This window comes from Sus scrofa, chromosome 3 (genome assembly GCF_054392235.1).
Source record: "Sus scrofa isolate SSC_HxYL_T2T_F1_AM1 chromosome 3, Sscrofa_HxYL_maternal_Yorkshire_Landrace_v2.0, whole genome shotgun sequence".
Lineage (NCBI taxonomy): Eukaryota > Metazoa > Chordata > Mammalia > Artiodactyla > Suidae > Sus > Sus scrofa.
Genome location: NC_139385.1, coordinates 87,720,022 through 87,746,291, shown reverse-complemented (window position 1 = coordinate 87,746,291; position 26,270 = coordinate 87,720,022). Strand labels below are relative to the sequence as shown.

The window sequence follows — 26,270 nt, the reverse complement described above, 5'->3', positions numbered from 1 at the left end:
GCTATACAGTAAATCCTCGTTGCTTATCTCTTTTGTGTGTAGTAGTGTGTATATGTTAATCCCATACTCTTCATTTATCCCTTACCCCAATCCCTTTCCCCTTTGGTGACCATAAGTTTGTTTCCTATGTCTATAAGTCTGTTTCTGTTTTGTATATAGATTCATTTGTGTTTTTAAAAATTCCACATATAATGTTTGTCTTTCTTTGGCTGACTTACTGCATTTTTGCTCTCAGCTGCAAATCTCTCCCTTTTTGAGAGAGTATAGAGGTGGTTTCCTGACAGCCAGACATGATCCTGTTCCTTTTAAAGAGAGGAATCCCTTATACGTGTGGTGACAGCTCTGTTCTGTTGTAACACAACACAGTGATAGCATTCAGGGACCCTCATTCCCAAGCCAGGGATGTTACTAGAAAATGGAAAATACAGGACCAGACTTGGGAGCTTGGCATTGAGATCCCCCCCCCCATTATTTGTCAGCATTTCTCTAACTTCTTCTATGAGTATTTTCGCATGTACAGAAAAAATAGAATGACTAGTATGGTAAATATCCATAAGCTACCCTTCTGGTTCAACAGTTGTTCACATGTGGCCACATTTGCTTTGTCTGTATACACAGCTGCCCATGCCTGTGTGTATATGTTACTGTACTTTCCCCTTCAGGCAAAAAAATAGTATTTGAGAAACTGCACATTTCTGAGGATATAGCTACATTGGTGATACCTAATTCCCCATTAAAGCCCTGAACCACTTATTTTGTCATCTTGGAAACAAATGATTAAACATCAGGAAAATACTGGACGCTACATGAGGCGCAACTGGTGGCGATCAATTGCTGTTTGAAATGCTTGTCCATGTACACTTCCTGCCAGGAACTTTTAGGTGCCTTACCATGAGGACCTAGGACAGGCTGGAAAACCACTGTCCTTGGTGTGCCGGCCGGCCCTCAGATGCTATCCCCATAGAACCACTCGCAAGCCCTGGGCTCTAGGCTGGACCACTCACATAACCTCACTGGGATGGAATTTCTTCTGTAAATAAATAATAATTAAAAAAAAGCTGGGCTTGAGATAATTGAAGCGTTTTCCTTCGGTTCTGAAATACTGTAATTCTAAGGACCAAGTTGAAACTCTCTGTACAAACCGAGCTCGAATGAAGAACTTCCAATGAACATTTTACGTGCAGGTTGAAATCTGCAGGTCAGTAAATGCCACGTCATTTCATGGTCAGTGAGGAGGAATTCTGAACCCAGGACTTAGGGTCAGTACTAACAATCAAAAAGTACAGATCACCGTCACTCTCTGAGTTTTCGGAAGGTCTGGGTACAAAGTAGTGTCATAGATTTGATTCTTTTACATACAGATGGAGCTGAAAAGCTCCAAATGCATATGACTTTTTGACTAGATGTGGGATACAGAATGGCTTCTTTATTTGGTTATTACTGACATTTCCAAGTCATTTATCCATTTAAATGCTTGCATTCTGCTTCTTCTCCCCCACCTGGTGTATTTTTCCTGTGTTGTGGGTTAGGAATGACTTGGATAGATGGATTAATATGTTATGTCAAGTGAAATATTGTTTTAGTTAGATCATGTTTGAGGTTGTCTTACAAGATTTGGAGAGGATTTTCTTTTTTTTTTCCCCCCTCTCCCTCTGACAAAAGGCACACGTCTGAGAATAGTATGAGTCGGTCAAATATACGATGAGCTCTTGGGAAATAATCTTTTTTCCTCCGTTCAAGAAATGATGAAGAATTTTTTAATCTATTGATATAAATCAGCTGACACTATCAGCATTTGTTTGTCATCTTGGATTTAATCCGTTGCTAACAAGCTGAATGCATCTGCTCCAGCACACAGTAATAGAATCTTCAGTCTGATAGCGGTTAGTGAAATCTCCAGCAAAATTACCTTGTTAGTTTAACATCTGCCCTAATAAAGGGCATTAAAGGTGGAGAGGAGTGGGAGATAGAGGGGCTCCTGTTCCTAATGTAAATATCTCTTGGCTGCTTACCTGCCAACCTCGGGGTCCCTGAAGTTAATTCTAGCTGGAGTTTTTGTTTTGTCTTGTTTTGTTGTTAACTATTTGATCAGGAGATGAGACTGCCACAGGCCAGCTACAAGGGATGTATTTTTTGAACCTCTTCCATTGTTTTCAAAATCATTGTTTGTGTTGCACTCCTTTCCAGATGCTTAGCCAGTAGCCGCTTTCCTGTTTAAAGAGTAAAGGCTTTCCCTTGTAGATTACCTTCATTTAATCCTCTGAAAGTGCATACTTGATGCTTACCAACAATGCATTTTTAGCATCGAGAAGGCATGAGCAAGAAACACTGAATATGGTAAACAAGTAGAAAAATCAGCCTTAGCTGTCTAGGAAGGTAATTGCGCCTTGCTTTTGTAACCTCAAATATACATCCCATTCGGTACAATTAGCCTCTGTAAACACTGGGACTACTTTGTAGTCAAAATGTTAGAGATTTCAGGAAGCAGATGAAGGAAGGTTTTTCAGGTTGATTCCTAATATAGCTGATTTACTTTTCATTGTTGGTGTTACTTGGGGGGGGGGTTATTGCATTAAAATGTATTCGTGATTGTGGATATAAACTTTCGACCAATTTGCTTAAATATTGGAAGCTGGCAGGATGTGGAACAAGCATGGCATTGTGGAGAATATCACCCTGGCCCAAGTCAAGGGTAGAATGCTGCGAAAGCATTGTGCTAATTTTAGCTTACAAAGAGGATGAAGATAAACTGCCTACCGCTAGTTTGCCATATGCTATCCGGGTGATAATATTCGAGTGCAAAATATTCCATAGAGAGTCTTATTGTTTCAGTAAGAGAAGCTTGGATAAGAGTTAAGCAAATTTCTGCTCAGTAAGTTTATAAGAAATAATGAAGTAAAACAATTCTCAAATGCAGGTAGATGAAATCTGCTCAATTTATTTTGGCTTTATTGACTTTCATGGGAGTTGACAGAATTAGTTTTGGTTTAGATTTGATCCAATTTTATCTATTTTTCACATGTAAATCTTAAAAATCAATCTGAATAAATATTGATCTCTTTCAGAGAAGCAAAAATATAGTTGGGATTGCATAAAACTGCTTAAGGGACGGCATCCCTTGAAGTTCAATAAAGGAATAAAGCAATCTGTTCAACTGGTTTTAAAATAACACTTTAAAGAGCCTTTTTAAAAATGAAAAAGTCAAAATCCATTACATTTCCATATTTGGCAAATTCAGCGCCTACGGTTTCACCGAAGAGTGTTTGACCTATTTATTTGTCACTGAGACCACTTCACAGTGAAGGGATTGTTAGTTCCTGCAAAACTGAGAAAAATCCAATGTGCATAGCGCATTTGCAGATGGAAACAGACTGTGTAGCCGGATTTGGAGGGTGGGTTGGCTGGAAGCTTTGTGTTAACAACTGGTGAAAAGCTTGACCTTTTCGTGACCTAGGTCAAACAAACCCCCAACTCAAGAGCTCTCCTCTGACATGGATACCTGTTTGGGGAAGGGGGCCCGAAAAAGGGGAGGAAGATAAAATTATGTTCTGGACTTGCGGGCTTGCTTTTTCGAAATGTTCTAGTTTACTTGACTGTTGGGGGGCATCGGTTCCATCTTGGAGTGTCACAAAGGACCACAAATATGTTTGTCAGTGTCAAAGGGAAGAGACGACTGGGGGGAAAAACATTTCTTTCTTTCTTTCAATGATACAGGCAATGCATAGGACTCCCCCACTCCCCACCACCACCACTCCCAGTGCAATATGATCTGGGTCGTGATTCACAGAGTTGAATGAATGGGCTGAGCTCCACTGATGAAAACATTTGATAATGTGGAAAATAAAAGCCCTGGCAGGGAGGAGATGGCAAGGCTTCCATTGTTTGTCCCCACACTTTGTTTTTATAGGGGTTCTCACAGGAACAAATAAATTGGAGTAAATAAAAGCAAAATAGCACTGTTGGTCCGTATCGTGGCCTCACACATGCTCACAAGTCAACTTTGGCAGGAAACTAGCAAGGGTCTGTTCCCAACCATTTGCGTTGCATCGTTATCTCTCGAGTTCATTGTTTGCCGCTGAGTGCTTAAACCTCAACTTCCCAAGTAAAAGCTTCCTGGCGCTTGCTCTTAAATATAGTTTTGTGACAGCAACAACAACAACAACAGCAAAACGAAGAAATGTATTAAGGAAGCTAACACAAAAGGACTAAAGCAGGTCTAGCCCCATCTGATTCTACATTTTCGGGGCTCAAACGCATGAGGCTGGTTACTCCTGATGTGAAAATACCCCTTTGGGGGTCCTCAACCAGAGGAACCATCCCTATGCCTTCACCCGAGGTCAAAAGTGAAGCGGAACAATGAAAACGTTCAGCATGTCTGCCCCTTCGCTCTGTGTGGCTCTGCCTGGCTTTAACTTTTAAGCATTGTTTGTGGCTGGGATTTTCTGCTCTTTCAATCGCAGGTTAGAGGAGCATCATCCTTTATTCATTGCGCTCCTGCTTTGAGATCCTTTCATGTCAGCAGAGCTGAAAAATTCTACCCGATTCCTATTGCAAATATGGTTCTGATTCCACCTTAATGGATGGGGGTTCCTCGGATACTTCCTGCAATTTTGGAGGAAAGTGCAGCAGTTTTCTCAGGCCTTGGATATAAACAACATTGTTTATGCTGTTTCCACTTTTGTAGTCCTCTGTTTGTGCAGGCCCTAACACAAGGGGGTCTGGTTTGCATTTAAAAAATTAGTGCATGTTTTCAGAATCAATCTATCAAGTTAGGCAAAGAAATGCCATGAGAATGCTTGGTTGGGGGTTACCAGATTCTGGCTCTCAAAACTTTCTTGACAGCCATGTACAGCTCTGGTTGTATACTGACATGAGGGACGAGGCTTGATTTTAATTCCTTGGTGGAAGCAACGGGTTTGGGTCCTTCTCAGCTACTCATTGCCTAATACGCTGAAAGCTGCACCAGAAAATGATTAACCGCTCTCCCCATGACCCTTTTTTTCAATTGAAGTATATTTGATTTACAATGTTGTGCGAGTTGCAGGTGTACAGCAAAGTGACTCAATTAGACATGTATCTAGATCTATTCTTTTTCAGATTCTTTTCCCTTCTAGATTATTACAGGCTATTGAGTAGAGTTCCCTGTGCTATAGAATAGGTCCTTCTTGGTTATCTATTTTACAGATGGTAGTGTGTATCTGTTAATCCCAAACTCTTAATTTATCCCACCTCTGCCTTTCCCTTTTGCTAACCATTAAGTTTGTTCCCTGTGTCCGTGAGTCTATTTCAGTTTTTAAATGACCCTTTTGGAAAAGAACACTCATGGTACTTGAATGTGAACAGTCTTGTGAAATTAGGGTATATCATAGTTTTTTAAAAAGGAATCTGTTATAATCCCTACTAATACAGTGAATTAAAATCTAAAGGAAAGACGAGACACTGCTTTTTGAAAGCTCCCCAGTGTTTTCCTTACTTGCTGCAAGTAATAAATCCTTCCTTCTCCTGTTTAAAAAAAAATCTAAAGGAAAGTAGTTCAACAGGACATGAGAAGAGTGAGCACTCACTGATTCACGTGTGCGTGTGTGTGCATGTGTATGTGAGTATGTGTGTATTGGAGGATGGCTGCAGGGAGCCACTCTAGCACCACAGTACCCTCCCCAATACCTCCGTAGTCCTACAAGAGCAGAAGTGGGAGCCTACTTGCTAGGCAGCCATAAGCCTTGGCTGTGTGGGCCATCACTGCCCTTGTAGACACGACACCGTGTGTTCCATAGCAGGGAGTCAGAACATAGAAGATGCCTGCAGCTTTTTTTGTGGTCCACACATGCAGGATGCTGACTTCTTGATGGTTTTCTTAACCGGGTCTCTGGGTGGAGCCCTGAGGTCTTAATCCTCGATCGCGTTCTGTTTGCCACGTTCATCACTGCACAGACAGGGTTGATAACTCCTTCACTTGGTTGCCTTCTTGCTCCGTGCTTTTGGGAGACTGCCTCCTGGGCGTACTTGAAAGCAGAAGCATGTCAGGAGTAGGCAAATACTCCTTCCTTCCAGCAGGTGCCCAGGTGATTCCTTGCTGAGCCTTCCCAGGCTCCATCAGCTTGGTCCAGGACATCTCTAGAGAAGGGGCTCCTGAGGGAGGGCTGCTTGATTGTTCGTGTTGAGCTGGCTGTCCTCTCTGATGGCCAGACAGTCCACGTCGGAGCTAGTGAAAAGTTTGGCTACATGGAGACCCCTGGTCATTTAGAATAATCAGTCGGACAAGTCTACATAGTGACCCCCGGTCATTTAGACTAATCAGTTGGAAAAGTCCTTCTTTTGTCCTCTTCGAGGAACTGGAAGTTAGTCTCATTGCTAAGGAGAGCTGCCTCTTCTTGGGTATGTTGTACATTTTGGGGGCTGTCATGCTGCCCTGACTTTTGGATATGTCGTCACCCATTCCCACACAAGTAGATATAACTCATCTTCACAAAGAGGAGCCAGAAGAAGCCATGCTCCACCAAGGTGGGCTCTAGACTTTGGGGGTGGATTTTGGGACCATATCTCCTGCCAGAGAAGCCCTTATGGCACAAACACTAGCATGTGGCTTCACGGTGTTAAAACCCTAAATTCCATGAAGCTAGTTTGTCTAAAAAGTTCTCTGGCTTCACTTAGCACCCTAAGGCACCTGAAAGTAGCAGAAGTGATGGCACTTATTATTCCATCTTGAAGGCATAAACTGGAGCTGAATCCGGGGTCCAGGCCTCTCTTTATGTCTCCTGATGCTCTCCCAGGACAGGAGGTATAGTTGTTCCATGTGGACAGAAAGCCTCCTTTGCTGCTGTCTATTGTAATCCCACCTCTCCCAGTTTATCAGGGGGCGTCACGGTCTTCCTGACTGTAATATCTGTAGCTTATTTTATCGTTATGTGTTGGCTGCTAAGTCATCTTGAAAACTAAGGGATTTAAGTCTCGTTCCTCTTGTCAGGCCTGTGGTATTCATTTCCTCATAGGTGAATTCCCCATCTCAACTGTATCTTTAGAACATGATCCTGGTTCTCTTTGACCATGGTATCAATAATAATAAAATAAGCCAAGAAGTTATAATTACTCTTCACATGTCCTCTGTGGAGCGGTTACAAAGAATATCCACTGGTTATGATGTTAATTTTCATTCACTGCCAATGAACAGGAACAAAATATTCCTGACTCTCTGACCCTCTTTTGCTGCCCATTATGAGTCCCCTAGCAGTAAACCACACAGTTCCACTGTCATACACTCTCAAATGTACTTTCTAATAAATAGAGCAGCTAAAGATACGGATGTTCTTCATTAAATGGAAAATGATCATTTTAACTGCGTCTCCTCTGAGTGGCCCATACATCACTTAATCAGACCAATTTAAGCAGAGGGAGAGAGATTGAAAATATGAGTGGATCATTTGTCTGTGTTTCATTTGGTGGCAACATGAGTGTAGAATTTAGGCTCTGGATGATTCTTTAGCCTTCTCGTTGTTTCCTGTGAAGGTATTATTTTCCTCAGCCTAGGTAGGTGGTGGCGTGATGGGCTAGAAATACAGGTTTAGCTAGACCGGAGCAATGGAGATCATAGTGCATTGGTTCACTTGCGACCACAAAAAGAGTTGCGTGATGTGGGAGCTGTCCCCAGCCCTTCCTGTCCTTTCCATTGGTTGAATTAACCATCCAATCAGCTCTCCTTGTGTAGAAATGAGGAGTTCACAAACCCTCAGGACGTGTAACCAGATTCTTTGTTGAGTTTTTTGGATAATGAATTCTGTATCATCCGTCGAGCTGAAGAGCATGGACCTAACTTAGGGCAGAAGGTTGAACATTTTTTCGGTAGAGAAACAAAAGCTGTAAAGATAACTGCGCCTTTCTATAAACCCCCTTCCCCCACCTGCCACCATACTCCTGCCTTAATCTTCCATACATTTATGCCAGTTTAGGATTTCCATCTGCCATGCATTTAACAAATGATGGCAGCCAACTAGTGGTCGGCCCTAAGGATACACAGTGGTGACCTGGAGCCATTCACGGTGCTCGGGGAGCGTAGAGTCTAGTGGGAATGGCAGGATGGTAAACAGGCCATGGCAACGTGGTGTAACACCAGCTCCCATCGCTGGCACACGGAAAGTGCATCTGCCTCTGTCTTGGAGGACCCTCCAAGTTCTCAAGAAAGGGCATTTTTGCAGAATTTCACATTTTCCAGGAGTTTTCACAACACCCCTTTGACTTGGCTGGCTCTTTATTACCACCATGGATGGAGAATGGGGTCTCAGCATATGGAGTCGCTTCACAAAGGCAACAGCCATAGCGGTGGCTGGCCTGGATCAGCCGTCTTGGGTTCTGACCTCCAGGGCAGTCATGAGTGCCTGCGTTTGGGGAGGTGTGGGAACTGGGAATGATGAGAAATCGTGGCCTGGTGTTGTGAAATCTCTGTGTGACCATCTGGGAATTTGCCCTCAATCCACTGCCAAGTTTAGGAAGACCTGAACAATCATTGCACATTCAGATAGCCTAGGCAGAGCTTCAAAACCCTCACTTTCCCATTTAAAAAAAAATAAGGCAAACAAGTAAGCACAGAAGAGGAGCAATTAACATGATCTCTCAGAGCTGTTTTCATAATTTTGGTTTGTATACCTTCCTTCGTGACAATATGGCCCCAAATAGTCACATTTCATGCCTTGGAAGTTTTTGGGCTTCTCTGATGGAGATCGCCTTCCCATACCGATTCTTTGAAGTGGGGTGTGGGTGTGGGTGTGTGTGTGTGTGTGTGTGTGTGGCCACTCCTGCAGCACATGAAAATTCCCTGGCCAGAGATTGTATTTGAGCCACAATTGTGACCTATGGTGCTGCAGCAATACTGGACCCTTTAACCCACTGCACCAGGCTGAGGATGGAACCTGAGCCTCTATAGCAATCTGAACCACTGCAGCTGGGTCCTTAACCCATTGTGCCACCTCAGAAACTCCAGAAGTTAGGTGTTTTTTTAACCTGATCACATGCATGTCTTCTGACTAGTGAGGGGACAGATATCTAGCTTTGGGCCTGCAGTGACCCACCATTTAACTTTCCAATCTTTTCGCTCAGGCCAGACAGACGGTGACTTGTGCCTGTCCTGTTCTTCCTGTGATTGATTACATGAGACTCAACTAATTGCTCCAAATATGGCAGAGATGCCTGACTTATGGGGGGGGCGGTTTCCTTCAGAGAGGTTTCTGAAAGGAAGGATTCCTTGGGCATGAATGAGATACAGAAAGGACAGCTGTATCTGATACGGAAATCATACCCTCACAGACCATCTGGATTGAATGGCTGCGATTTGGGGCTGTCTCCCAGTTTGGGTACCCGAGGAGAAGAAGGCAGGGCATGCTAGGTTTAGGATGTGTGCTGAAACCTCAGCAATGCAGAGCCCCTGGGCAGCAGAAGCAGGCTGAGGCAGGGCCGAAGCACCCCCATCATGAAGGGGTCGAGGGCTTGAAGCACCTAAGCTGGGCAGAGAAGCTGGCCACGGAGCAGGCATCTGGGTGGGCCAGGATATAGCATCCAACGGGTGTAGCCAGTTCAGGCCTGGCATTTCAGAATGCCCAGTCTGATGAGTGGGGACAGCAACAAGGAATTCCAGGCCATGGGCCAACTCAGAAGTCAGGCAGGGCTGGGATTCGCCTTCTGAGGTCTGCTTTTCGAGAGAGGATCCCCTCCATCTGGGAGCAGTATTCGGCCCTGGGAAAGAAGGCTGGCAGGGCTTGGGGGAGGTGGCGGGGACAGAGGTTCCTGCCAGCTTGTGGTTGGGGGCAAGACCAGACCTGGAAGAGGACCAGGAGCAGCAGCGTGGGCAATCTAGAGACACCTGCCCACGCTGGAGGGGGTGTCAGAATGAGGGGTGGGGGGTGAGAAGGGGGATTTCAGCTAAATGGGGGAAGCTGCTCCCATGAATGGAGGACTCAGGGAGTGTCAGGGGACTGAAGCTACTGGGACTCTTCCCCCCTTGTGGGATGAAGGTCTCGGAAACCCAGGGGGGCCTGGGTCCCAGGGAGAGTATGTGCAGAGGCCGCTCCGGGAGCTCAGGAAGAGCAAGGGAGAAGCTGATGAAGAGAGAGGGTGTGGGGTGCCAGGGATCCACCCCCTCTCCACAGGCGTGGGCGGGAAGGTTTCTGGCTTCGGTGGAGAGAATAATTCATGGATTCTGCCACTTTCTTCTCACCAGGGGGGATTGCACATTAGCAGGTAGGTGACATCACCCCTGAAAATCCCACAGATGGGGAAGGCTGCTCCCCTTGGAGGAGAGGCTTTCCTTTCCTTGATGAATAAATGGTGAGAGAAAATCAGCTCTCCTGGGAACTTGTCCCTCCGCCTCCTTCTCCCTCCTGTCCTGGCCGCGCCTGCTCCACGAGGGACTCCCAACCTCAGAGGGACCATGGAGGTCTCTAGAAAGGGCATTTCCCTCCCAACTCTCCTACTAACCAAACTCCAGGCCCCCCAGATGTAGAGCGACACTTGGAAACCACTGCGTGATGCTAGAAAGTGTGTGCTTTGTGGTGCTGCATTGCGACTTTTGTCAGCTCATAGGTGACCGAGGCCCTGGGAGAGGGCAGTGCCGCTTGTGGGTTGATGCTGTGGGTAGCACAGGTCTCCCCTCTGTGTTTTGATCTCGGGTTCCTCAATGTCCACCCCTTGCCTGAAGTTTTTCCTGTACGATCTTCTCTTTTAATTTTTGGAGGCACCTTTAGGGAAGTTGCCTCCGTGTTTTGCAGTGTGGCTGATTTGACTTCCTCCATTCTTGTGTACTTTCTCCAGATCCCTAAGCCCTTGGTGTTTGTTTTCTCCCTCATTCATGTTCATGTCTGAGATGGTTTTCATATTTAACCTTTTCCCAGTCACTTTGACTGAGGAACCTGCCTGTGGTGCCCTGAGATCATGGCTCCAGGGTCTCTTCCTTCTGTGACCTCGGTAGAAGGATCCAGGAACTGTTCTGAAGCCCACATTATGGGTCAGGCTTTGTGCTGCCTGTGGACGACATGCAGCTATGGGAGAGGACTCTGTTCAGCTCTGGAAGATCTTTCTAGACGTTAAAGAAATGTGCCTAGATCGTCATTATCTAATCGAAGGGATTACATGGAGAGACTAGCTCTAAAATGGTTAGGGGGTTAGCCTCAAGATGTGGATTTGAATCCACGATGAGCTCTATTTCCTTATCTGTAGGGCAGCCTGTTTCCTTCTCTGTGCATTAGGGCTACTGAAGGATGACAGGAGGTAATTCAGGAAAACACCACCCATGGCACGTCTCTGTGCAGCCCGTAATCGTAGTAAGTATGAGTTATTTCTACTGGCTACTAAACGTTTTTGAAAGATCCGTAACTAGTGAAGGGTTTTTAAAATATGGAGAAATTGGGGGAGTTCCCATTGTGGCTCAGTGGTTAATGAACCCAACTAATATCCATGAGGACTCGGGTTCAATCCCTGGCCTTGCTCAGTGGGTTAAGGATCCAGCGTTGCTGTGAGCTGTGGCGTAGGTTGTAGACACAGCTCGGGTCCAGCGTTGCTGTGGCCGTGGTGTGGGCCAGTAGCTACAGCTTCAATTCAGCCCCTAGCCGGAGGACCTCTATGTGCCATGGGTGCTGCCCTAAAAAACAATAAAATAAGATAAAATAAGGAGAAATTGATTTTTTTTAAAAACCATGATAATTTACCTTGAAAATATAAGGGTCTTGTGAGGATTAGTTGATTGAAAATAAAGGCCAAACACCATTTCAAGCATCTAGTAATTGATCAATAAATTTTAGCTTTTTATCATTGCTATTATTACTGCTATCCAGACAAGAGGTGGGCTATAATCGAAAATCAGCCCTGTTTTTCATGAGTGCATCTTGATTTTCCTTAAAGATACTTTCTTTTTTCTTTTTTTCTTTCTTTTTTTTTTTTTTTTTTTTTTGACTTTTTTTGGCTGCTCCTGCAGCATATGGAGGTTTCCAGGCTAGGGGTCCAATTGGGCCAGTGGCCTCAGGCCTACACCACAGCCACAGCAGCACGGGATCTGAGCCCTGTCTGTGACCTACACCACAACTCACAGCAACACCGGATCCTTAACCCACTGAGAAAGGCCAGGGATCAAACCTGTGTCCTCATGGATGCTAGTCAGATTTGTTTCTGCTGATTCACGATGGGAACTCCAAAGATGCTTTCCTAAGTGATAAAACTTTTTTCCCCATATTTGTAAATCAAGAACAGAAACCTTCCCTAGTAACAATATATAACAACTATTATTTAGACAGCAGAGGGCAAGTTATTATAACTGAACCTATTTTGTGTGGGAAGTGAGAACTTGTATTAACAGAAATTGTTTCCAGCGTATCACCCGCCGTCCAGCAATAAGCATTCATGTCATAGGACTGTGTAGGCAGCTCTGCTCACCCTTTTTACTCTGAAGCCCACTTTTGAAGTCCTACATCCCTCCAAGGTTCTTTGGGGAAATAGAAGAAAAAAACTAAAAATACATGCCAGGAGAGCGGGTGTATATGTTTTGGAAAAGTTTAGCGGCTAGGAATGAGAATGCAATAGCGATGACAGGAGTGGCAATGATTGTTTACCTGCTTGGAGTAAGCTGTTCAGGAGAGATGTCCTTTTGCTCAAAGAAAGTCCTCCCTAACAAGGTCACTACAGGGACTAGCATTCACTGAGCTAAGCCACCACAGTGCCAGGGGTGGCATTAAAACACTTGATGCACAAGTTCCCTGATGGCTCAGTGGGTTAAGGCTCCAGTGGCATCACTGCTGTGGCTCAGGTCACTGCTGTGGCATGGGTTCAATCCTGGCCCAGGAATGTCCCCATGCTGGGGGTACAGCCCCAAACAACAACTGACAAAGAGGCAAACAAAAAGTCACTTTCTGCAGCTTATTTTACATCTGCCCAATAACTCCAAGGTGTTAAGTACTGTTACTATGCTCATTTTTTTTCCTGAGAGGTGAAACGTGGGCTTGGAGAGGTTAAATAACTTGCCCAGGGTCACACAGCTCTGAAGGGGGAAGGTGAGACTTACATGAACCCAGGCAATCCAACTCCAGAGGCTAATCTCTTCTTTTCAAGTTCCTCCAGTGTAGGAGGCAAGAAGGGAGGTGAAGTGGTGCTGAGGAGATAAAGGGGGAGGACGGCGGGAGGACTCACTGAAAGAGGGGTCCCCAGTGGGAGACGTCCTGGCTTGTTCCCATACTGGTGAGGCTGTGTGCTCAGGCGAGGACCTGGATGGCCTGCCCTCAGCCCTGTCCTGCAGGTGCAGGTACACTTCATTGTGTAGAGGGACAGGGCCGTCCCCCTCTCCACCGTAGCCAGGCATGCACCCTGCACACTTGCTGATTCTAGTGCCCATGGGGGAAGATGCTCCAGAGCTGTGAGAACTTGTGATCCTTGGATGAGATGAACCTTGTGATCCTTGGATGAGCAGCACAGTGTCCGCAGCTCCTAGATGTTTGTCGGAAAGGCAGAGGAGTTCCCCTGTGGCACAGCGGATTGGGGATCCAGCGTTGTCACTGCAGCAGCTCGGGTCTCAGGTTTAATCCCTGGCCCCAGGAACTTCTGAATGCCATGGGTGTGGCCAAAAAAGCAAAAAAAAAAAAAAATAGGGGTTAAAGGATGCAGACTATTGCATTTGGAGTGGATAAGCAATGAGATCTTGGTGTGTAGCACAGGGAACTATATCCAGTCACTTATGATGGAACATGTTGGAGCATAATGTGAGCAAAAGAAAGAATATATATGTGTGTGTGTGTACACTTTGATGTACAACAGAAATTGACAGAACACTGTAAATCAACTATAATTTAAAATTTTTGAAAAAAAAGAAAGGCAGAATCTCCTCCCCTAACTGAATCCCAAACCACATTTTACCAAGGTCCCTGGCATTTATCTTTATATGCCCACCAGAGTCAAGTCACCACTCTGTGGAGTGTGCTGATTTTGAGGCTGGCCCCTAATTAACTGAGTGGCTGGTGTGTGTGGCTCCACACATCTACAAAAGAGCTGGAGCCTTGGATGATCAGAAGAGAGAAGGTTTGGTGTAGGCACAGACACACACACCAGTAACTCTCAACCCTTTTCTTCCAGAAACTTGTTTTTTTAGATGGCTTTAGAATATGAGAATATCAAGTGTTTTTTTTTTAAAATCCCAACTTATTTCTTGCCCATTTTCCTGCTAACCATACTTAGTATCTCTCTTCTCCCCAAAGACTTGCTAATCTACATTTCACAACCTCCTTCCATGCGACTCTGCATGCAAAGAAATCTGTGCAGAATATCATCTCTTTTTTCCTCCCTGGCCCGTGGCATTTCCTCCCACTCCACCTTCTGCCCCAGGGGGTAGGGCCCACTCTCTCACCTGTGCTGAGCTGCCTTCTGCTGCCCTGGTGCCCTTCTTGTGCACACCAGGACCTGGCCTCATAGTTCCTTAGGGACTGAGAGCAGAATGAAAGGGCATCAGTGAGGGATGAAGAGGAGACTGCCCATGAGCGCCTGGAGGGGAGGGTTCCAGGAATCGAGGGAGAGTCAGGGGAAACGGGTGCCCTATGCTTCATCCACTCACAGGGCTCCTTGTGAAAGCTCTGCTCATCCAGGCACAAAGACCAGTGAAATGAAGGCAGACACGGGGATAAAGTTCCCACAGAATGTAGATACCTTATCCTGGCCTACCTGGAGTGATGTGGTCCAGATGAACAGAATCTGACTTTTTAAATTTTAAAAAAATTAGGGGCTTTTTTTTTTTTCTTCTTTTTTTCTTTTTTGGCCACCCCACGGCATATAGAGTTCCTGAAGAAGTTTTTTTTTTTTTTTTTCCAATGGCCATACCCATAGCATATGGAAGTTCTGGGCCAGGGATTGAATCTGAGCCACAGCTGTGACCCATGCTGCTGCAGCAACGCTGGACCCTTTAACCCTCCGCCCCAGTGGGGATAGAACCTGCACCTCTGCAGCCACCTGGGCCACTGCACTTAATCGGATTCTCAACCCACTGCCCCACAGCAGGAACTTCTAGGGGCATTTTTAATGAAAATGTTTTTAGATTACTCATAAGCTCTATTATATCTGATGATAATAAACTTTTAAAAATAATTGAGAGTGAGTAGACAGATGAGTTATGGCTCTGTGCCGTGTCTTTTTCTTGTTTATACAGCTGCTTTGGCATTTATAGGACTGTTTTCCCCAACGCTGAAGAGCCCAGGTGTGCTATGCTTCTTGGGTTCTTTTTTTTTTTTTATTTTTATTTTTTCCCTCTGTATTATGCTATATTTTTACAAAGCTCTCAGCCTACAAACTATAAGGCAGGAAACCAAATGAGTAAACTTCTAAAAGCTGTATTTGAAATAAACACTTCTCTGCTTAAGGGGCTTCTGGTCATCTCTCTGTGGAAAGTTTATGAGCTTCACCACATTTAATCTGTGATTCTAATCCAGTGGTTCTCAAACTTGGGTGTACATTTTAATCATCTTGGAGCTTTGAAAGTCACTAATGCTGGGATCTCACCCTCCAAAATGCTGGTTTAATTGGTCTTGGGTACAGCGTAAGCCATCAGCATTTGTAAAAGCTGCCACATGACTCCTTGTGTAGCCTAAACTGAGAGCCACTGCTTCTAATTATCAAATCAGAAACTTTTAAAAAAAATCCTGCATTTCAAGTGCATTCTATATAACCGAGCTTGTTGAAGAAGTAACCACTTTGGTAAATTAATGTCATCCTATCTGTGTAAAAGTATGTACACACATATGTACACACACACATATGTATATACACACACATGCTAAGTATACAGAAGTTTACAAATAAATTATAGAGCAAGCTCTTGAAGATATCACAAAAATTAAGTGTGTGTGTGTGTCTACCTATCTGTAAGATCTCATGTGTGGCATTTGTTCTTTTGTTGTGGTTGTTTTTTACTGATAAAACATTTATTTTCATGGTTATAGAGAATTTTGAGACCATTCATTAGCATATGATTTATATATTCGGGGAAGAATATTTAAAACAATGAACTTGTCATACATAACTAAAATATTAGAAATTAAATGAAACACTGAGTCCTAAAATGCTGAGATGTTGATTCAAAACAAAAGTTTATGACTTTACAATTTTACCTTTGTCACTGAAGTGTATTCTCTTTTCATTTCTTCGAAAAAGGTCGGGGATTTCCATTTTGTCGTATCCTTAGTATAAATACATAGATTTCAGTAATATTTTGCGGTGCACGCACATCCTGAAGTTTCTAGGACTTCATTAAGAAGTTATGCTGTTTTTGCAGGGATTTTCCATGGTGTTTAGTTGTAAAAAAATGCTGAATGGGTGAAAAATGAGTAAAATGTGTTTTTTTTTTTTTTTTTCCTTCTTTCCTATTCATCATTGCTGTTTGTCCTCTGTGTATAGGCAACTAATTTGCTGTTGTTCCCTGAGGGGAATTCAAGTCAGAAAGTCATATTGAATTACTAGAAAAAGGTATTTCTATCTCAGACGAACAAAGTACAATGATTTAAGAAAAAAAAAAAAAAAACAAAAAAAAACTTGGAAGATTCATCTAATTTTTGGCGTACATTTTATCCGTCCACGGTACTCTCCTTGTACGAACACTTACGTAAACTAAATCTGAAGTAATATAAATGGTGGTCAACTCTCACTGACAATCTTACTTTCCATGAATTTCGCAAGTCCATTTTCTTCAATTCTATCAACTCCCCATTAAAATTTTAACAAAAAAATGTTCGAAAGTTCCCGCTGTGGTGCCATGGAATCAGCAGCATGTGCAGCTCCAGGACGCAGGTTCAATCTGGCACCCTGCAGCTGCGGCGTGGGTGGCAACTATGGCTCGGATCTGGCCCCAGAACTCCCTGTGCCCTGGGTAGCCAAAATGGCAAAAAAAAAAAAAAAAAAAAAAAAAAATTGTATTCTATAAAAATCCAGCAAGTATTTCTATTCTGGGTCTCAGATATTTAGTAGATGTCTTCCCATAGTTTTCACCCAGTTACATTGTATGCGTTGTTGATGTTGACAGTGAAGAATCAGGATGTGATAGAAGCTTGACAAAACACGTGATTTATGGTAAAGAAATTATTCCAAATATATTTCAACAGGCTGACAATCCCTGCATTATAAACACCCAAATTATGAATGACACACACACACACACACACACACACACACACACACACACACACACACACTTGTGCAGCTTGGATCTCTTACTCCTATTCTCCATGCTTATACCCATCGGACTCATTTACTGTCACCACAGTTTCTGTTAGAAACCGTGGGTTATTCAGAAGTACATAGCTTTCCAAATGCAGGCAGGGTTAGGGGTGGAATTAGTGGGGTGTAACCCCCTCCATTAGGAAACCAGCCTGGGGCTTTCTTTTGAAAGATTGGCATCTGTTGATCAGAAATACACATGCCATATTTTTTAAAACTTTACTTCTTTCTCTTCCTGAAATCCTGCTATTAAAGATTCATTTACATGAAAAAATCTCCTTTTAAAAGTGCCAACACTGGAGTTCCCATCTTGGCGCAGCGGAAACGAATCTGACTAGGAACGATGAGGTTGCGGGTTCAACTCCTGGCCTTGCTTAGTGGGTTAAGGATCTGGCATTAACGTGAGCTGTGGTGTAGGTCGCAGATGCTGCTCAGCTCCCGCGTTGCTGTGGCTGTGGTGTAGGCCATCAGCTGCAGCTCTGATTAGACCCCTAGCCTGGGAACCTCCATATGCCGTGGGTGTGGCCCTAAAAAAAAAGACAAAAAAAAAAGTGTCAACACTTCTGGGAAGGTGAGGGAGGCATCTGTTATCCATCCCTAGTCTGAATTCTTTCAGTTTGCTTTCTACTTAAGGTCTGGCTCAGATCAAGTAGCCCGAAAGGCTGAGTATTGTGACTGGTGGAAGATGATGAGAGTGCATTTATAGTAGGAAGACAGTCGGCCCAGGTGATGTGACCACAGTTGGGAGGCCAAGTGCCTCTCCAAGACATTGGGAAACTGGGAAGCTGCAGGAGGGGGAGGCTATGCAGTGGAGGAGAGATAACAAAAAAAGAGGTGCTAAAGGCAGTCACGCATATTTTCATACTTGCCTCGGCGGTCTGTGTACACAGAAATCTGAGAAGAAATTCATCTTCCTCTTTATTCTTGCCCTTTCTGACTTCCCGAACTCAGGGCCCACATGTCAGTTTAAACTTCATTCACCGAATAAATTACTTTGGCTTTTGATGAACTAGGCTTGGGAACTATCACCATTCATAACATGCTTCTCTGGGAAAGTACGCTCTTCACATCCAAGAGACCTGCTTACAAATTAACTTCAGAACCAGTGCTTAAATTGGGGTCTACCTGAATAGACTCCTTGCCTTTCTATTGTCCCTCATTCTCCAATCTTAGTTGGGAATCCAGGGATTTGTTAGGTTGAATTAGGAAGAGACACAGGAGGGGGAGGCTTTATTTTATAAAATTTATGTACTCTTAGGACATGCAATGGAGAGGACACTGATGATCCCATGGAAGTGCCTTTGCAGGTCACAACTCTTAGAGCCCTGGGGATGTTCCACACGCTCATAGATTTTGATTTCTTTCTGATGGAGTGCAATTGCACACTTATTACTGGGACTATTCTGTTTAACATCTGTGCCCTCTAATTGGAAAGCATATAGAAAAAGGGACTCTTTCTGGTTTGGTTCACCATTTGTGTCTCTAAGAGTTGGTATTCATGTTTGGGACATAGGAGGCATTCAGGACATTTTTGTTAAATGAATGAATCAATGATAGGAGTGACAGCTTATGCAAAAGCTGGTTACATATCCAGAGCTCACTTTTAAATGCTACATTTACTCTTTAGAAAAGGGGGCAATAGGTTCATAGAGACAGCTCCTGCCTCCAGGCTCTGCTTCTCCATCCCTTCCCTGGGGTTTCTGTGATGTCAGGAGTCCACTAAAGGGCAGAGAGAGGCTGTGAGCTCATTCCACAGTGGTTAACTATTAACCAATGTTTGTCACCGTTTAACAAACCTAAATGCAACTAGAAAGGAAAAGCCTCATAGCAAATCTCTGTGAAGCCAACCTTAGGAAGCATATGTAGACATTTCTTTTCACAAGTGCCAAGAATATGTTTATTTAAAACTTGCTTCTTCTTAATCTCCTCCCCTGCTTCCCTCCATCTTTTCTGTCAGTACCATGGGTGTCTCTGTCCCATTGGGCATTTATGAAGCCCCTTCTGGGACTTACACCAGCCAGGGAAGGTACCAGCAACACTCTATCTAGGTGTCCAAAGGAACTACCAGGATTTTCCAGGAAAGCCATGGGTGATAAAATATAGGAGAATGTGCTTTCCTTTGTTATTTTTCTTTGATCACCCGAGAATCACTTTGAACTAAGAACAAGGAAACCTTAAACTCCTAAGGATGAGAAGAGATACAAAAGGGAGGCCGAGGTAACAGAACTCGAATTAAAGGTAAACTTAGACGTTAACCATTGGATTTAGACCATTACATATATCCCTTAGCTGTAGATCTGCAGATATGTAAAGTGTATTCTGTTTCTCTTGAAACTGTATGATAAGGCTTAGGAAATTGTATTATGTTTGCATTTATCTTGCAAAGTCCTTTCGAAGTTCTCCTAGGATCCTATGACATGTCAATCTGTAACAGTATCAGGTACTAAGGTCCCTGGATAACCTGTTGCTGCAGAATTATTGAGGCAGGTGGGGAAGAATGCTGTGGGAAAGACGGACACAATGACTTGGCCCAGGCAAGGAAAAAACCACTGTTCTAGAGTTTTGTGTGTGCACCATATCGATAAAAGTGTGAGTCTGAAGTCTGAGCTCAGGGTCAAACTGTCTGCTCAGAGACAGTTGAGATTCTTTGCTGTGGTAAAACTGGGAGATATGTGAAGGAGGGAGCAGTAGCATTCATTTATTGGGGGGAAATGCAGAAAGAAACATAGCGTTTGCTTTATTTTTAAATTTCGGACTCAGGAAAAATGCAGAAACAGAAAGAAATTTTAGTTAGGCAAATACCTTTAAGTCATAATCGCAGGAACCAGGAGCACATCTCTAAAGGGCTATGGTAAACATTATAGTGAAGTCTGATACGTTAATGCTGAGTTCATCTTTGGCCCACGAGGAGCTTAAAGATCCCAAGGAAACGTCCCAGCTTTGGAGAAGGCGTTTCTTTTACGTTTTCTTTTATTTCTCTGAATTTCATTCATGAATATTTTTTAAGAATTTAAGGTAGATATGTATCAAAAAGAATTGTAACAGCAGGAAATTGCAACTGTGGGTTTTCTCCATGCAGTGAAAAAAAATGTATTCACGCATTTATTCAATAAGCAATTGACACGTCAGGAGCCTGTACACTGGGGTAACCCCGGGTTAGGGAATCTTAACAAGGAGTATGACCAGGTCTCTGCTTTCATGTATTCTGTAATCAAGTCGAGGGGACATCTACGGAAACCAACAGTCCTGGCAGAGGATGACGTATGTTTGAGCGGAGGATGGTGAGGAGAAGCAAAATCACTCAGGATTGAGGAGGAGGATTACTAAAGATTAGTAGAGTCCAGCAAATCTCCTTATAGGAGATGGCAGTTGAGCCGAACCTAGAAGGTCACCAAGGGGTCTGCCAGGAAGGATGCTACAGGGAAAGGACTGGCACAGGGAAACACAAAGAGCTGTGAGAGAGACTGAGTGGGGTGAGGTCCTGAGAACCGTGGAGTGGGGGTGGGGGTGGGGGGTGAGGACTGAGCTGGGGGTGCGGCTGTGCCTGCAGTGCCCAGGGAGACCCACGAAAAGGCCTCCTATGCCAGGCTAAAAACTGTGACCTTTATTCTGAAGGCAAAGGGTAGCCACAGAAGGATTTTAAGTGCCAGGGTTATATGATCAGATATGCGTTTTAGAAAAATCATCCTGGCAGCTATTCCGCATTCTAAATGAAGACAAAACACCTCCTTAAAACCTCTGAAGTATTCTAGCCCGTTCCTGGGAAAGGCTTGTCTATAATTCTCACCATTTATCCTCTTAACATAACACAGAAACATTATCCCCTGTGACTTCTGGCTAAGTAGGCACAGCCAGGATCGGGAAAAGTGGGTTCAGGGTAGTTTTTCTGTTTTTCCTAGCAAGCTGGCACACCCCGATAGCAGGACTTCAGTGGAAACCCATCCCTCCATACAATGGGGTGTTTGCCTCAGCAGCCACTAGAAAGGCGGGAATGTTCTACACACCGTTTAAGGGGAAAAATGCCGTCTTTTCTCTTTTCTCGTGGAGATGTGCTGGGTGAGAAAACAGACAAGAGAAAAGCAGAAGCCCTTAATGTTGGATTAAAAAGTTAGCTCCCTCACAACTTGAGCTCTGCGGTTCTCCGAGGGCTTTGAAACCACCACGTGGACAACATTCAAGGCACAGTGGCATGTACTCGGCATCGAAAGATATGCTTATAATTGGCCTTGAGTTTTGAGTCTAGGTCCATCTGGGGGACAAAGACTCTTTATTTCTCAGCAATCAGAGAGGAGAAGAGTAAAGGTTAAGGAGGGAATGTGGCCCGCAACCACGGACTCTCCAAACACAAGTGTCAAGGCAATGGTCTCGGAGCGGGTGTGGCTCCTAGCAAAACAAGAGGGTCCCCAACCTTACACGTCCACTTGCCCTGGCAGCTGCAAGTTCATCCCCTAATTAGGAATTTGGCTTCTGGGTCATAAAGGACCCTCTGGCCAACAACCCACTGGGTTCCTACTTGCTGGCCCACTGACACACTAGTGCCCATCTCTTGAGATGTAAAATCGCAGGCGCTTTTGGGGGATTTTGTGTGGGCCTTCCTCAGAATAGGTTTGGGGGGGCTGGTGGTCCTGAGCGGGGAGAGAGGGAGTTAGGAGGGCAGAGAAAAATGGGAAGGAGCCCCTGCTGACACGGTCAGGCTGACCCATTGAATGGCCTGAATACGATAAATGCCGCTTTATCCTGCCTTGAAAGGCAGGAGATAGCGCAGTCTAAATGCCTGGGCATGCTTAAATAGGCGACCAGGGATGTTTGAGTTGAGCGTGTTTGAAATCTGAGCTCTTCTGACAGCCTGGGAGCTGTCACAGGTCACCTGCCTTGCTCCGCTGGGACGGGCCCAGGTCTCACAAGAAATTGTCCGTAGACGAATTGTAGTACAAATTCCTTTCTTTGTTGGTTGGCCTCTTTCACTAGACCATGGCCTATAAAATTTTGTAAAAACAATTCTTAAATATTATTTGAAAGGGCAAATGGCCCACGCTGAAAGGTTTGACAGTTTGACATATAGTGCATGGTTTTTGAGAGCTCGCAACCTGCAAAGTGCGGCCGGGATTCTCCCCCCCACCCCCCCGCCCCAACTCCTTGCTTGTTAGAAGCCTGGTGTTTTTTAAACAGCGTTTTGTGGCCGCCCAGAGTTCCCCTGCTCCCAGCCATCTCGACAGGCCAGGCGTCTGCTTCAGTGATCTGAAATCCTTTTAGACTCATTTGTGAGGGAGCAGAAAAATGGCTGGCCCCTTGGAATCCAGCGTCTGAAAAGCCCAGAACCAGGTAGGGCCAATTAAGGAGCCAGTGGGACGATCAGATCAAAGCAGATCGCTTTAGAGTCTTCTGATAGCGCTCAAGCCAGTGCCCAGAGAGAGAGGAGGCCGCCGTGGCACTTTGGCGATGGGAAAGGGGGAACGTGAGGGGCCTGGTCTCATCAGAGCCAGGCAGGTCGCGGGGAAGTGGCTTTCTGCATTAGAATGTGGCCTGTGTGCAGCTCAGCACCCGGCGGCTGCCTCTGCATAGCCAAAGGCCATTTTCAGGAGCCTCTGGCCCCTCAGTCACTGGCCTGCTAGTTAATTGCCACACGGACTTCATGACACATGGGCAGATAATATGACATTTTCGGTTTCTGTCACTAGCAAACGCCACAACGTTGCTTGCACTAGTTGCTAAGAAGCTGTCAGAAACCATTAGCAATTGGCTAAAGTCGCCCTATGGCATTTCCTCATAGCATCAGCAAAACGAGCATAAATCACCCACTGGAGCCTACTGCTATCCTAATGAGGCTGTAAGCTTGTTTATGGACTAGCATCATTTTTATGATTATTTCCACCTTTTCAGTTTGCCTTCATTTGGCGGCAGGAGAAGTCAGCTCCAGGAATGAAGTCACTCCTGACATTTTACAAATGTGGTTCAGAGCGGCTGCCTGCTGCCGTGTGGCCGGCCGGCGGTCCTCCAAGTTTGTTTAGTGATCTTAAAAATAAAAAAAAAATAATAAAAAAAAAAAGGAAATAAATCCTCCAGAGACCTCAGAGAGGTGACCGTATCCAATTGCAGAGTGGGTGGAAGAGCGCAAGGTACAATTGGCCATTGAGACTTTGCTCTGAGGTGGAGCCGGTTCGAGATCAATTTTCAATTTTAGAAAGTGGAAGAGGTTAAACAATTTATTAAAATCTATGAAAGTGTTTGCTTTTAGAATAGTCTGTTTTATTATGCTCTCCTCCTGCCCCATCCTCTCCATTTCCCTAACTTGTGTCGGGAAGGAGCAGGGTTTATTGTTTTAGGCTTTTCTGAACATGCACCAGTATTTACACTGGATTGAAAGCATTTGCTTCCAATGAAAATCTTGTCTTAGATTACAACCCAGCAGTGTAATTTCCCTCCCAGATGGGAGTAAAGTAGCTGTATTTGCCTAAAAACAGTAGGAAGAACAAACTGAGCATTAAGCCAAGGCTGTTTTTGGCTTGAGCTAATGATGTAATAGAAACCTTTTATTCGGGAGAGGTCGCTGCCAGGGACTGAAGGGGGTGATCTGGCTCTTGCTTGAAAGGTTTCTCCATTGTATCTACATAAGTCTTCACTTAAAAAATTCTGTTCCTAATGCTTCTGCTTTCATACAGCAGAAATAAACAGGAAAGGTTCTGGTGAGTGTTACACATGGAATGCAGAAAGCCTTCCACTCCTAATGGAGTATATAATTCAGGTGCCCTCAAGGCACGCTTTCAGGAATTCTTTTGCCTGAGGTAATGGGAAGCTAAGGCTGCTTTAAGGCCTTGATTATCTATTGATGCACAAAGCTGGAAAAAAGTCATCTCCGCTGGATTATAGTAGATATTTCCATAAATTATCAATGAATTCTCTTCAAGGCAGGCACTAGGCATTGCCTGCTAAATTAATCTGAAAGGGTTTTGAGATGGATAGAAAGGCTATTTTTTTTTTTTTTTCCAAGGTGGAAAACAATCATGGAGAGGTGGTGAAAAACTGTCCTGTCATTAGGTTACAAGCTTTTCGTTTTTTAATCAATGATCAAGTAATATGTTTCTTTTCCTTGGTTACCTTTTGCATATTGAAAGTGGATTAGCCCATTGAAATTTTAAATGCTGTTGAGTTGTTTTCTTTTCTCATGTTTCTTTAATGAATTGTTATTTTATATGGTGAATTGCTTCTCTGAATAAAAAGCCTCTTTAAATATTGGACTTTCAAAGAATTTATTAGGCAAATCCAAGGGGACTCTTTATAAAACACTTGGTTATGCAAATAAAGGGCTTGGTGGGGTGGAAGGAGCACCAGTTTAGGGATATGGGTGTCTGCTCCTGCCCCTAACACCAGCCCCATCCCTTTTGGGCAAGTCACCCAACAGGATTACAAGTACTTTCTCTTCATTGAGGGCTTGGGAATTCTGGTCTTGATGATCTTTTCCACTGACAACACCGCTAGGATTCCGTGGAGCTTTAACAGAATATCTGAATTTTGTCAGTGCACCACTGAGTACCCCAAAAATTACAGATTTTAAATTGATAAACATGAAACAGGAAAGTTCTGCAAAAGTTTTGTATTTGGGGCATCTGCTGTAATCTTAGCAGAAATGTTGAAACGAGTCTGTTGGTCACCCAACAAAGTATTTAAGCTTCAGCTCAGCACAAGTCAAGGTCATCTGGGGGGCAGTTTTCTTCTTGGGGGAATGGGGGCAGTTTCCTGAAGAGCTCTGTTAAGAACAGTCGATTAATGGCAGCACAACTACTTAGATTGGACTGAAATAACTGAAATCAAAATAGAGAATTCTTTCTGAGTGTAGGATATTTAGGTAACACCTAGATGTAGGAATACAGAAATTCCTGAAGCAATGGAGAGGAATGTTAGGCTAGTTCCCATGGATGATCTTACCAGATCCCTGGGCCACGTGGATGGGTCTCCCAGTGACTCACACAACCCAGATAATGCCCTTGCTCATCGCCAAAGCTGCCCCTAAAGCTCTTCTTTCTGGGCCCAGATCAACCTGTCTCTTCCTAAAATAAAAGCCCATAGCTTCTGCCGAGAGAGCTGGGGTACCAGGTGGAGAAGAGCATTTGACGAAAGCTAAGCTACTCTTTCGGGTAGGAGATTTAGTCCCCGATTGTTTTCCCTTTTATCTTTTGGGTCGAAACAGCAAGCATTGACTTTCCATTTGTACCCTATGACTTCTTTCAGACAGTATACTTATATGGGCTGAAATTTCACTTTTTTTTTTTTTTTCCTAATTCAACATGTCATTTAAAAGAGACGACTGCACTTGTATTTTATCGTGTCACAGAGCCAAAAAAATTATCTAGAAGAAATAACTTAAATGTTATAACAGAAATCAATGGAAAAACAGGATCCTGTGTATAGGAATATGTAAGCAGGTGCCTTTTCAATGATAAAAATTTAAATCTAGAAGAAATTTCAGAAACCACCTGGATTAGTAGGGTCATACGATCCCAGCTGACTGTTAATTTAACATCGCTTTATTTGATTTAAATAGCCATTGTTTTCTAATTAAAAGACAATTTCCAGCATCTTTCCCTTACTAAACTTGATGTTCTCTTTCTTTGACAAGAAAAATTATATTCTATTTGAAGCATTCCTGTGTCAGACTATTTATAAGATGGATTACCTACATTTCCATGGCCTACTTTAAGATGGATCGCTTGTGGAAATAGCTGCTATCTAAATGCATCTTCTCACAAGTTGACATCAATGACTACATGTGGAATTCGAGTACCCAGGCAGGGACAGCACCTCTGCTCATGGCTTCCACCATATTTAACTCCCTGGTAGGAGTTACACTTAACTTGTCTCAACTGTGCACATCTGAATCATCCCCATAGCAACAAAGCTACTCAAGAGATGGGCTATTCCCCTTTATTCCTATTGACCTGTCCCACTGTTCTTTGGAAGAAGTTCCTTAGACCTGACTACTTTGGAGCCTAGGCCTCGTTCTTTTTCTCTGTCTTTAAAAAAAAAAAAAAAAAAAAAAAAAAAAAAAAAGAGTACCA

At 43.9% G+C, this 26,270-nt stretch overlaps 1 protein-coding gene across 6 annotated transcripts in view; it reads left to right on the top strand.

The window, feature by feature from the left end:
• Positions 1 to 26,270, top strand: part of MEIS1 (Meis homeobox 1) — a 140,281-nt gene that overhangs the window by 51,347 nt on the left and 62,664 nt on the right. The gene's annotated exons all lie outside the window — the stretch shown is intronic.